Source organism: Scardinius erythrophthalmus (genome assembly GCF_964197995.2).
Source record: "Scardinius erythrophthalmus genome assembly, chromosome: 4".
Lineage (NCBI taxonomy): Eukaryota > Metazoa > Chordata > Actinopteri > Cypriniformes > Leuciscidae > Scardinius > Scardinius erythrophthalmus.
Window position 1 is genome coordinate 39092679 of NC_138224.1, and position 13992 is coordinate 39106670.

Genomic DNA, 13992 nt, shown 5'->3' on the forward strand with positions numbered 1-13992 from the left:
TATTTATTCATTCTCATTGTTACGTTATTGTGTTTATAATAACTAAAATAGCCTACCTAATTAAGTTACATATTTATTTTGTATGAAAACTAGCGTGTTAGTTAGCCTACTTATGGATTAAAAAGTACCGTCGTATCAGTGCCAAGAGCTCTCTCTCACAAACACAGATGCACACACTTAGAGATAGAAGATAATTGTAAAATGAAAATTGACGGGCTTAGTTTAAATTTAGTTTTTTTCTGTCAAAATGTCAGAAAGCATTTTCTATTATCCATCTGTGTTTTTAAAATTCGTTAAATGACGGACGTTTTACTGTTAACACAGCCCTCCCCTCATTATATTTCGGATTCGTCTAACTCACATGTGTCAAACTCAAGGCCCGCGGGCCTATTCCGGCCCGCCACATTATTTTATATGGCCCGCGAGAGCATGTGGGTGTCTTAAAATTAGGGATGCAATGAAATTTAGGCTTCCGAAAATTTTCAGCCGAAAATAACATTTTCCGTTTTTGGCCGAAAGATAGTAAAAAGACGCCGCGCCCCTCTGTGTTCGGCGATGGTTTGACTCTGGCTCAGCGTGTTGGTTTTATGACTTTGCGTGCGAGTCCGCTTCCGAAGATGCCTAACTTCAAAGCGCATTCCGCTGTGTGTGTGCGCTGTGCTCTCCGCTGCGTGTTCACAGCGCGTTCTGCTCAATGTTCCGCAAGCAACCTCCGTGTGTGTGTGTGTTTGTGTTGCGAGCTCTGCTCACGCTCACCGGAAAGGCAAAGTCTGCTAAAAAAAGTGCCGACATGAAATTTCTCTGGACTTGTTTCTTTTTGCAATAGCACTACTGTGCTGTAACATGGTGTGTATAGCCATGGTGTGTATAGCCGTGCTGGGCAACACTGGTAAAATTACACAAATCACGATCCTCTTGTTCACTGGTCCTCTCCCTGCTCTGCTCATGCTCTGATAAAAATAGCTTTGTAAGATTATACTTTATTTTGACAATTGGTCAAAAAATAAATCTGTTAAATCTGATTCTGCTGCAATAGAACTGATTGAAGAATAATATATTGATATTTTATATTATTTTAATATAGGTACCAGTATTAGCCTTTTCACCATTTGTATCACTCCGCTTGTCTGTGTTTGTGCCACTTGCATCATTAAGCCAGTAGGTGGCGACAAGTGACTGTCTTTATGAGTGAACAATTGAACTTTAAACTGATTAGTGCCAAAAGCATTGATTAACTCAGGAAAGAAACAAGTTGCTGAAACCAATCTTTAATGCTAATATAAACTGCTCATTTCCCTCTGGACACAAAAAGATTGCACTGGTTTTTGATTGAAATGTAACATCTATGCAAAATAATCCTAGAAAGATTTCTCATTTAAGGCCATTCCTGTTTGGAATATGTGTTTGTGTATTGTCAACAATAAGCAGAAACATTCTGCATTTCCATTTTGTAGTGTGGATCATTCATTGCAACATTTATCCTCATTCTCATTTTTAAGAATCTGTTATCTTGACAAATAATTTATGCTACTGCCCACTGACATGCTTTTAAAGCTATTGTTATCCACATTTTTTGTCCTTTAAACACCTTAAAATGCACATATGTAGGTCCGAGAAATCCAAATTTTACCAGGGGAGCATGTCCCCGAACCCCCCTACCTACCTCACATTTGAATACGCATGACTGTGTGGTAATGTGTGCTGGTGTGGCTACAGTGCCAAGGCTGAATTTTTGAGCCAGTTTGCCCCTTCATATACTGTATACATTATTCTCTGCATCAAATCATTATTACCCAGCCCCTGATGTTTCAGGCTCATCCCCTGATGTTTTTAAAACCTAGAAACACCCCTGCAAATGCACAATATTTGTAACTTAAATAAGTAATAATCAAATAAAGAGACAATATATTAACATTTTAAAAGTCTTACAGTTACAACCGGCCCTTTGAGGGCAGCCATAATGCTGAAGTGGTCCTCAGTGAAAATGAGTTTGACACCCCTGGTCTAACTTATACTTGATATTCTTTTAAGCATAAATGATTTGTTTTATTATTATTGGACTGACATTTATTCAGCCAATGCGTGTCCTGTTTAAAATGTGCAATGTTAAAATGCAAAGACAGCATGTCACAAATAGAAGCCCTTTTCCCTGAGGTATTTAGTATTATATTTGGATATTGTAATCATAAATTAAGTAGCCTATCTTAATTGTACACAATGTTCCTATGTTTTTTTTTGTTTTGTTTTTACTGTTTTCTGTTTTTAGGCTAGTTTAAACAACCGGGCACACACTGGGCAGCTGAAATAGGGCACAAGCATCATCTGAGAGAGAAGAGTGAAGATGACAAATTGTAAATTTGTCTTGTTCTGTTTTTTCAAATAAAATTATGTAGTCCTGCTCATAGGGGTCCTTTGTCAGCAGTCTTTCCCATAAGCCAGTGTTTGTCCCTGAAGAACTGGCTTAGTGGGATTTTGAGCCCTTGCCATTGATCCTGAATAGTAGCTACGTATATTGACCCCTGCTCAAGGAGTTTTTATTCCATTCATATATACATGACAATACAGTCTGTAGTATGACTATAATCTGGACATTCTACATTTGCCATGCTGTCATTATCATGTGATCCACCAGCGTCAGTTGCGTATGATCCACAGGTCTTCCACTCAAACTGAGAATTTCATCCACATGGTTCATGACTCCCAGACATTGCCTCCATCTTCTCATTGCATATGCTTGTGAGAAATATGGTTATTTGTGAGAATTTTTTGTAATATTGCCTATAAATTCCTAAACATCCAATATACAATATATATCTGCAATAATTCTGAAAAACTATTTCCAGCACAGTGGAAAATAGTCCAGGACTCGGGGTTAATCATTACAAAAATGAAGGCAATGTGCCGTTTTTGACTTACATGAGCAATAAAAAAAGAGGAAGGAAAAAGTCTTCTTTTTTCTCTCTCTCTTCAACCTGTCTCAGTTTTTGTGTGGTTTTCTGGGCACATGTTGTTTGGGTGATTTCACCATTTCTTGCTCAACCTCAAGCCAAGAACTTTCAAATGAAAATACAGCTCTTTCTTCTCACGAAGGGGTTAGGCAGGAGATGGAGATCAAAGCTTTTATCAAACTGTGTTATAGTGGAGCTTGCCAGAGTCAATGTATCACTATTGTAATCTGCTGTACTTATTATTATTTTTATTAGAGGTGCTTGCTATATGCAAAATATGACTAATGAAATCCCCCATAATTCTCCTCATTTCAGGGCCTGAGTTAGGCCACTGCTGATACTGTGTAAAAGTGGTTATAGAAAATGCCCAGTCTGATGAAAGTGTCTAACAGGAGTCAAAGGTCAGTCTGAAAACATGCATAAAACACTTAATCAATTTAACAGGCTTGTCATGATACCAAAGCACAGGCAAGTTAAATACCAAATTAAAACTATTGATTTGCAGTCTCTAGAGAGAAACCCTAGTTGAAATATTAAAAGTTGAAATATTAGTCTTATTTATTATGCGCAGGTAAGCCATAAAACAGCTCTTACATCTGACCTCAGCCAAATCTACTAAAACCACAGAGTATTGCCTCCTCTTCTCATTGCACGTGCTTGTGATGTGATTATTTGCAAGTAATGTTATTAATATTGCATCCAAATTCCTATATGCGTTAATTATGAAAAAAGCACAGTGGAAAATAGTCCAAGACTTAGAGTTAAGCCTTACAAAGACGGCAGGAATGTGCCCTTTTTGCCTTACATGAGCAAGAAACAGAGGAAAAAGAAAACATTTCAGTCAAATTCAGCTTGTTTCTATCCTGTCTTGATTCTCTGCCTGTTTTCTCGAAATTCTCTCTTGCCTCAGGCCTTAACTGTTATGTTGTGTATGACCTTTGCCTGGAGTTGGATTACGATTGTGGATAACCCTTTAAATAAATACTGCACTTGGATCCTCAACCTTTGTGTCTCAGATCAGTTTGTAACAATGTTCATTCAAGTTTATTTACTATAAACTAGTAATACGAAATGATCGGTTCACGTGCCGCTTGAACTGAGACGCTACAGTTAAGAGTGCGAAAACAGTATTTATTGTTTGATTTCGTAATAAAATTGCCAGAATTTGAAAGCTGACACTTCAAATGAAGGAAACCGGCTCTGTTTTGTCTGTCAGTGTCAGTGTCCTCTTTGCTTTGCTCTTTTTCACTGCGTGAGAATATGGTTGTGTGGCATGAGAGTAGGGTCAGTTGCGTAAGTCTCACATTGAATGTGTGAGAGTTGGCAGTTCTACAGACGTTGTTTGTGTAATATCAGCTTGACTTGCTCAACCTCAACCCAACACATTTCAAATGAAAGTACAGCTCTTTCTTCTCACCAAGAGATTAGACAAGAGAATACAACTTTTGTCAAACTGCTTCATTAGCGGTGCTTGCCAAAGGCAAAACATATCTATTTTAATCTGCCATACTTATTATTATTATTAGTTGTGGTGTTTGTCATAGGTAAAATATCCCTATTGTTATCCACCATACTTCTTTCTCTTCTTCTTCTTCTTCTTCCCCAACTTCCCACGCCGTTTGTGCTATCGACATGAATGAGGTGTCAAATTGAGCGGCTCCTCGGGAAAAGGTCTTTAAATCAGGCCAGCAAGCAGTCATTCAGTAACCCTATAAAAAAGCCAAGCCCTAACAAACAGTTAGAGCCACCTAGTAACCATATAGGAAATGTCTATGCCATATCTTGGCACCAGAATGGCAGGTAGAGACATGGAGGTGGGCTTGTTTGACTAATGTATTGAGGGAAATATCAGGTGGCATGAAGCCTCTGTCATATCTCAGCACCAGAATGATGTAGGGATATGGGTGCGAGGCCTTTGCACTGTACTCACATTATCTCCACTTTAGAATTAATTATACATTATGCATTATTGACATTAATTATGAACCTTTATACTACAGGGCCGTTGAATGCTTGAATCTGATTGGTTGACGAACGTTCTAAAGTGTGCATTATTTTCAGGGAAACGCACAGCTAAAGTAGTTCCAGGCAGGTCTTGACCGCATTACAGTTCCATATCACTTCGCGTAGTTAACTGTAATAACGGAAAATAGGATACAATTCATAACAAGAAAAAGCATTTAGCCGCATGCGCTTGATCTGCAATTTTCAATGTCTAGCTTCACAATCAATGGAAACATGCAGTTTAATTTTAATAAATAAAGTATATCCTATCTATAATCATTAGAAAATTAAACGAGGCTAAATAAATGGATAGTCCTGCAGCATGGATTTTTATTGCAGATAATATAACAAATAAATAATTATTGATAGGCCTACTTGTTAAAAGGGCTTTGTGTTTCATTTATTTGGCTATAGTCTACTGTCATCTGTCAATAATAGAAAAAAAAGAATGAATTAATTAATTAAAACGAATTGAATTAATAAATAAATAATAATATTGATGCACATGCTTTTCTGTCTCATTATTGCAACATCTCTCTCTAATAACTGCATTAATAACTGCATAATGAATGTAATTTGATACTTATGACTGATCATGCCCAAACGCGTTTCAGTCTGTGTTCAAAGTCGGTGTTTAAAATCTGCTGCAGTCGTTTAAAACAGTCAGAGAATGTGTCAGCTAGTCATGTGTCCCCAGCATTAGTCTGCTATCAGTGGCTCAAACCTCCGTTACTAACTCTAAAATGACGTTTTGGAATTAGCAACGGAGGCATGTGATTAGATGCGTAAGAAATTAGTCCTACATACAAGAGCGTTTTAATGACAAAAACTTTACAAACGTCTTGAAATACATAATCTGAACAATGTTTCGAGGTGTGGTAAATGTAGTATAAGTGTAATAATTGACGACAGGCCGTTGAATTATTAGAAAAATAGTGCACACCCGAGGTGGTAATGCGGTCACGAAGCGGAGTAAATATCAGGTTACACCCCGTAACTACTTCTTACGTATATAGTAGTTCTAGGAGGTATGAAATAAATAGTAGTTACTGATTCGCTCATAGTGAACTCTTGCATTCAACTGAGCGCTATTGCTAATTTGTTAATCAGGTTCTTGTTAGTTAATGTAATCTAAAATGTTTGTCCGTAATTAAATCTGCTGTGAATGATGTGCAATAGAGGTTGATGTTATTTTTTTAATCTTTCAAATTGAATCTCCAAAATAATGTAGAAACAACTTAGTATATTCTCAATATTTGTTTATTGGCATCTGTTTACTAAACACTATGAATGAAGGCCAGTATCACTGATACAGATGTCTCTATTACATGGATTTCATCAATTTTTAATTTTAAGTGAACCTAAAACAATTTTCACATAAACCCATTGTAATAAATGTCATATTTAGCTGTGCCTTTAATTTATCAGGGCTCAATGATAGTTTTTTTTTTATTTATTTTTTTATAACAGTCTGACTGGTTCAGATTTGTACCTGCCCTGCTAAAATGAAAAAAAAAAAAAAAGTGTTGTTTTTGACCAATATTACCTTGTAAACAGATTTTCAGGTAGCTCTAACAGGTCTAACACTGTATTCACGGCATACATTATAAATTATATATAGATTTACCATTATTAAATATACAAAAGTGATTCAGTCAAGAGCATTGAGTTAGTGATGGGCATTCCGGCTCTTTTTCGTGAGCCGGCTCGTTTGACTCTTTGACAAACGACTCTTTAAAAAAATATGTTTTAACTCGCTTAAAGTCCACCGCACAACTGTGCAATGTGAATATTCACATTTTTTATTGTCCATAACAACCCAAAAACTTGTCTGCTTGCCTTGCACATCTAATTAATGGGCAAAGTTATGACTGACTATTTTTCTTACTTTATTTATTTTTTTTTTTTTATGTGGATGTTATTGAGCTTGTAGAAGTTTAGCTCTTGCGTTCTTCTGAACATTTTGCACTGCAATTGCCCGATGTCATTTCTGAGTCATATCAGACCATAATCTGTCTCTCTTTTAAATGCCTATTCCACGAGTGGTAGGCTACGACTGGCTGTTTTAAAATATAACTAATATCGAAACAAAATAACAAAATAACCCAGGCAGTCTCATCTACGAGACGTTTAGGCCTCCTCCAATACTGACAGCTGGGCTCATAGCTTGCAGGTTTGCTTAGTGGTAAACTTTTTTCATTTGACTGATTCTACCGCCACCCGCCCGAATTTAATAAAAATATTATTTTTTGCCACGTCATCCGCGGTTTATCCGCATCTCTATTGTGTGTGTGTGTGTGTGTGTGTGTGTGTGTGTGTGTGTGTGTGTGTGTGTGTGTGTGTGTGTGTGTGTTTGTGTGTGTGTGTGAGAGAGTTGGCTCGGCCCTTCCTCAAGCAGTTTAACAGGTTGACATTGTGTGTATGATTGACAGGAACAGAATGTGAGACTAATCAGACAGTCAAAACAAATGTGTGTGCACCTTTAGGCCTATATAATAATTTTTTTGTTGGTCTTTGAATTAGTCAATTATTTAAAATACAATTAAAATCATTAATTATTTCATTTTTAGACTACATAATGATCTAATTTCTATATGATTGTAGAGCTGTGGCGACAGCATTATAGTAAACTATTCACCTGTGTCCAGAGTGAACCTTACCAGGTTGATAATGTTACTGTAGTGGACACAATTAAAACTCATGAGGTTTTTCAAGCAATCAAAAACTTGTCTGTAAATAAAACTACAGGTATGGATCTCATCTCTGCTGAACATCTCAAGTTTGCAAGTTTAAGGTTAGCACCTCTTCTTGCCTTATGTTTCACTGCCTTTATTGTACATGGTTTTATGCCAGACTCCATGATGAAGGTTCTCCTAGTCCCTGTAGTAAAAGACAGAGTAGGAAAAGTGGGCGACTCAGATAATTACAGACCCATTGTGCTTGCTAGTATACTCTCTAAAGTTATAGAGCAAATCTTTCTGGCAAGGATTGACAAAATAATTCCTTCAACAGACAATCAATTTGGGTTTAAGCCCAAACATGGCCCAGATATTTGCATTTATGCCTTAAAGGAACTACTAAGTGATTATAAGAGCAAGAATTCATCTGTTTTTATATGTTTTTTAGATGCCTCTAAGGCGTTTGATCGTGTGAATCATCGAAAATTATTGTATAAACTGTGTCAAGCGGGTGTGCCTAGGTATATAGTTAGATGCTTGTCATACTGGTACGCAAACCAGACTATGCAGGTCAAGTGGGCAAACTGTGTGTCTGCTCCTTTTCAGGTCTGCAATGGGGTCAGACAAGGAAGCATTTTATCCCCTGTTTTGTTTAAATTTTTTATGAATGACCTGTCTAAGCGGTTAAACCAGTGCAGAACGGGCTGTATGGTTGGAAGTTCAGTAGTAAACCATCTAATGTATGCTGATGACTTGGTAGTGTTTAGTCCCAGTACAGCTGGTTTCCAGCATCTTCTCAAACTGTGTTCTGAGTTTGGAGAACAACATGATGTCAAATATAATCCTTCTAAAAGTGTAATCATGATCTGCCGAACGAAAGAGGACAAACGTATGACATTCCCTGACTTTAAGTTGTCTGGTAATGTCCTTAGGGTCTGTGATGAAGTCAAATATCTTGGTCATGTGATCACTGAACGTTTGTCTGATGATGAGGACATTTATCGTCAGTGTCGTATGTTATATGCACAAGCTAATGCACTCCTTCGGAAATTTGGTTACTGTTCTGATGAAGTTAAATTAACTTTATTCAAAGCATATTGTACTTCACTGTACACAGCAAATCTCTGGTGGAACTACAAAAAAGCCAGCCTTCAGAAACTACAAGTGGCTTATAATGATGCACTAAGACTTTTGTTAAAAAAGCCGAGATGGACTAGTGCCAGTGACTTGTTTGTGTCTGCTCGAGTTAACACATTGAAGGCTGTTTTGAGAAACACGATGTATAATTTCATTTGTCGACTTAATGAGTCTGGAAATAGTGTCATCATGATACTGACTAATACTGAATATAGCGCCATACGCTACACATCTAAACTTTGGAGAGACACTGGTATGACTGTCTTCTGAAAGGATAGAATCTTTTTTTAATTTTTATTTTTATTTTTTATAATATGTATTTAATGTGATGTGTTTTAATTTTGTGCCGTCTGTTGTTTTTTATGAAGTATGGACCATGAGTCTGCAATAAAGTCTATCTATCTATCTATCTATCTATAGGCTATATTTTTTAAAAATAGATCAGATATGCGAGCCAGCTCCCGACGTTCACCTACAAGAGCCGGCTCTACAGCCCATCACTACAGTGAGGGATTTTCTCTTTATCTTTTGTTCTTTGTTTAACATTAAAGTGCCCCTATTATACTATTTTACAGTTTCCTAATGTTGTTTTGGAGTCTCCTATAACAGGTTTTCATGCATCAAAGGTAAAAAAACTGTTTCATTTTCTCATAATATACATTTGCACATCACCAGATTTTCAATGATTCTCAAACGACTCGTCAGATGAATCATTCTCTATAAATCCCTCCTTTCCATGAGCTACTCTGCTCTGATTGGCCAGACAGCTCAGTCTGTTGTTATATGTTTACCACGTACTGCATGCATCGAAAACAAAACTCCCATTGCCATAACAACGTCAGCTCTTCATGTCCTGAGGCTTCCTATACCGTAAACTAAACACAGTAACGAACAATGACGATGATTTTAACATATCAATGTGAGAGCGAGTCCGATGATGAAACACTGGAAGAACTAGTTATTCACCCCGAACCTCCATCGCAAGGACGACTCGAGCAGGACGTTTCTCAGTGATACACTAACGTTACTCAGTTTGAGGTACATGAGATGTTGCAACTGTAATTCCTCAGCATCAGCATTTACAAGTGCATGTCCATCAACCGATTATTTTACTTGTACTAATTTATTTACCGAGTATTTTTCTCATATATTGCGGTGAAGACGTGGAAACTGTATCAATAACAGTGCATACAAATCTTGCTCCATGCTTAATCTTTACTCAAACCAGTGAGATCGACAGACAATCTGCATTAATAGACACAGTTTTAGGTAATAGTGGCCCACAGCTGATTAGCAGAAGTATTTAAGTAAGACAGTAATACTAATGTGAGTTAGCCAATTAGCAGGAGACCTACACAATATAAAACTCAAAACTAAGTATTTTGAACTCCATCTTTAAAAAGCAAGTGGTTTGCGAATCTTGCATTGAACTCCGAGATTTAAGAAGCAGTTTACTCAACTCTTAGCATGTATTTAACACTTTTTAACTCATTTAAGACTATGCTTATGAGTATACTCAACAAAACGGAACGAAAATTTGACAATTTTGTGTTTGTCTTGTCAATGCAAGCGTGAAAAAGAACTCTATGCAGCTCATTAGATTATTTATGGCAACATTATTTTAAACTACTGTTGTAAAGTTTTTCTTCTTCAAAGCAGAGACCAGGAGACGTTGGGATAAGCAGAAGTGATTTATTTGGATCTTTGCTGTATGTCGTCTGTAGTGTTCTTCCAAGTCTGTCTGAGTTCTATACAGTATAGTTTTTATACATTTACAAGGAGGTGGGACTTTTGGAGGTGGAGACAAGTCAAACAAAGCAGAGGGATGATTCTTGATTCAATCAAGAATAAGCATAACACTATCATTCAAATGATCCAATCAGCCTGATAGCATCACCCATACCTTCACATGATAATAGTTTAACTTGGAGTCATGTCACTGTTCAGGAGGTGTACACAGATACAAAGGTTAATGTCCAATGACTGGATTGCTTGACTTAATCTTCTTTGAACTGTCAACTCACATGAACATAAATTAAACTGTCATCATCTATGCCTCACATGAACATAAATTAAACATATTCTTAAATTTGTATCCTTCAGTCCCCCGTTTGAGAGTTCTTAAAAACTCTCACAAAATACAAATTTAGACACTTAAAAGTTCATTCTTGTAACTTGTGATCGTCACAGGCACATATAACTTATTCTGTGTTGTGTCCTTGATTTACATCAGTTTCATAGTTCTTCTCAAAACCATAACTGTTGACACATACGACGCAGGGTGTAAAATGTCGTATAAACTACATGAATACACAGAAAACCATGTAGCATAAGAGTGGAAGTCTTGAAAGTCCATGGCGCCTGAATAGCTGTGAAGTATGTATCCTGTAGAGTCCATTTGTCTCGTAGAGTCGCTCTGATGACTCGTCCCTCATGAGGTTTGTTCATGGAAATCTGGAGGTGATGTTTTATACCATGATGCTGCTTGTGAAGACATCATGGCATAAACACATACCTGTAATACAATAAAACAAAGAAACGGCCGACCAGCAGTATTCATGCATGGACTTTCTTCCATAAGTCGCACATGTTCTGTGTTGATTTTCTGTAATTGCATGTTGACACAGAAACGAACATGCGATTAGGGTCCGTGAATTTTCTGCGTAATAGTTTTTTCTGGTTGAAAAACTGTTATTTCCTTGTGCTGGACGGGAGTCATTTGTTAGTTGACACACTTGATACTAACAGGTTTCCGAACCATGAAAAGTTATCTTCAGTCATATTAACCAGGTGCAGCACTCAGATAATGGTGCAGGCTTGTAGTCTTGATCATATCGACTGATGACTGAAAGTTTTGTATCTCTGCGTTGTGTATTTTTTTTTTTTCTTTTTCTTTTGTGATTGGCTCGTTCAGCAGTGGGTGTAGTTGTCTTCTTGAGGTTGTGGCTTCAAATGCAGGTGAGACGTCGTTGCATATGGATTTTTGGAACAGCCATCCAGTGTTTATCTGCACAGAGGAAGAAAGAAAACAAAAGACGACAGAGCAGTATTTGTCCAAACACTAGGGTTGTAGCAGTATTTGTTTAAACACTAGGGCTGTAGCGTCTGCTGCGGTTGTTTCATTCTTTCCCTATCTCTTAATTGATTTGACACCTATGGACCAGTGAGGTGGGGATAAGAGGGGGGATGAGGAAATCTTCACCAAATGGCTGACCCCCGAGGCCTGTTGCACATCGGTTCTTCCATTGGCTCCGCCCTGGTCTGTGTGTCCTATTCTGTCCCTGTTGTGTGCACACTGTACAGTGTGTGAGAAAAATTGAAAACATTTCCATTCTCCAGTGAAACATCAGTCCTAATAAACATCATTAACAGAGGATGGTTGTCTAACTGCAATATTCTGTGATAACATTTTAAGGCTGTGAGTATACTGAATGTCCCTCAAACAAAGGCTGAGACAGTCACTTTCCTTTTGTTCTATTAAACAAAAATAAGTCTTTCATCTTTGTTGTGTGTTACTGGGGAAATTAATCACTCACAGCCTAAATGGTTAACACGGTATCAGGTTGCCCCACGAGGGGAGGGGTTGCTTCAGAGTAGCAAGCAAACTGAGCAGGAGCTGAGTAACCTTATTTACATCTTTAAAATTCTTTTTGTTTTTTCTACACTCATTTCCAAAATGTCCGTGCTTGCCACAGTAAGAACAACTGGCTTCTCTAGGACTTTTGCGTTTCTTTGGCTTCTCTGAGTTGACCTTAACAGAAACTGCTGCAATTCTTACTCTCTCTTTGACATCAGAATCTCTTTCCCAAATAGTTAAACTATCTAGGTTACTTCTGAGAGTTCTTTTAGCCCACGTAATATCTAGGAATGGCAAGGCTGTTCTGTACTCAGCTACAAGACCATCTGCCCAAATTCGGATTAGAGCTCCTTTGTCAGCTAACACACTTTCGGAATCCTCCACTATTCCACTGTACGTTACAGCTACCTGACAGAATCGTTCTGTGTACTCACAAACAGTTTCAGCCTTCTTTTGTACACAATTGGTAATTTTCGACCAATCGATTTTGGGTCCTAAGATATTCTTCAGGATTTTCAGAACACCTTCTTTCAAATCGCCTTTACTTGCATGTTGTAGTTCAGACGTAACAGCAGACTCAAAACTGTTGAATTCGGATTCAGTTAGAATTTGTGACATTAGCTGTGTAACTTCTGGCAACGACATGTCGTAAAGACGCATTTTACTTATCAATGCTCTTCTAAATTCAGAAAATTCTGTGCGTGCTGAGGGTAAACTCTGGGATAGTCTCTCGATATCTTTCGGACCTAAAGATGTTTTGACTGCTTGTGGCTGCAATATGGGGGTTGCAAATGGAACTGTATTAACACCTTTTCCCTGAGGCTTTTGTCTAGCTCCACACACTTCAACTGTAGTTACATCTGCATTGACATTGTCCTCTATTCTATCAAAAAACTGTAAATCAGGATAGCTTTCATCTGACTGTTGGTTTTCTGAGTCACATTTGGTTGAGGCCTTGAGGCCCACCGTTTTCGTGAAACAGGACACTTGAGTAAGCAATTGTTTGTTCTGTTCTTTCAACTTATCTATGCAACGAGCTTGTTCTTGTACAATGGATAAGCTAAATTCTCTGTGACAGAAGATAATGCCTTTAACATTTTTCTTCCTGATACATGCACCCAACACTTTCTTGCAATCTTCAATTGACCACACTTTGTCTGCCTTAATGCCAAATTTCTTTGTTAAATTCAATCTGACTTGCTCAGTCACTATTGTGTCCATGTGTTCTGATAACAAAGACTTAAACTCATTGTCTGTCCATAAAGGGGTAATCTCTCTAGTACTTTTCCTAAACATTTTGTGAATTTCTGTTACCACAAACAAACACTAAAAAACTTCTCTCTACTGTCTTGCAAACAGAGGGTACAATCTTATTAGCACATGAGGCTAAATCTTCTCTAGCTTACAAAGGTACAAACAATATTAACATGTAACTGTTAATCTTCCCTGCCAACAACAGAGGATCAATTTCATCTCTAAAAGAAAACTTTTTAGAGGCTTATCTTTAGTTAACCAAACTCTACAGCTGTTTGTTAACTACTTCTCTGAACGGCACAGAGGAAAACATTTGTTCTGGTCTGCATTAGTTCTTTGAAATGGAGTGAAACTCACCGAATCGTTGGTTGTACAGAAAACATTCGTCTGGAAC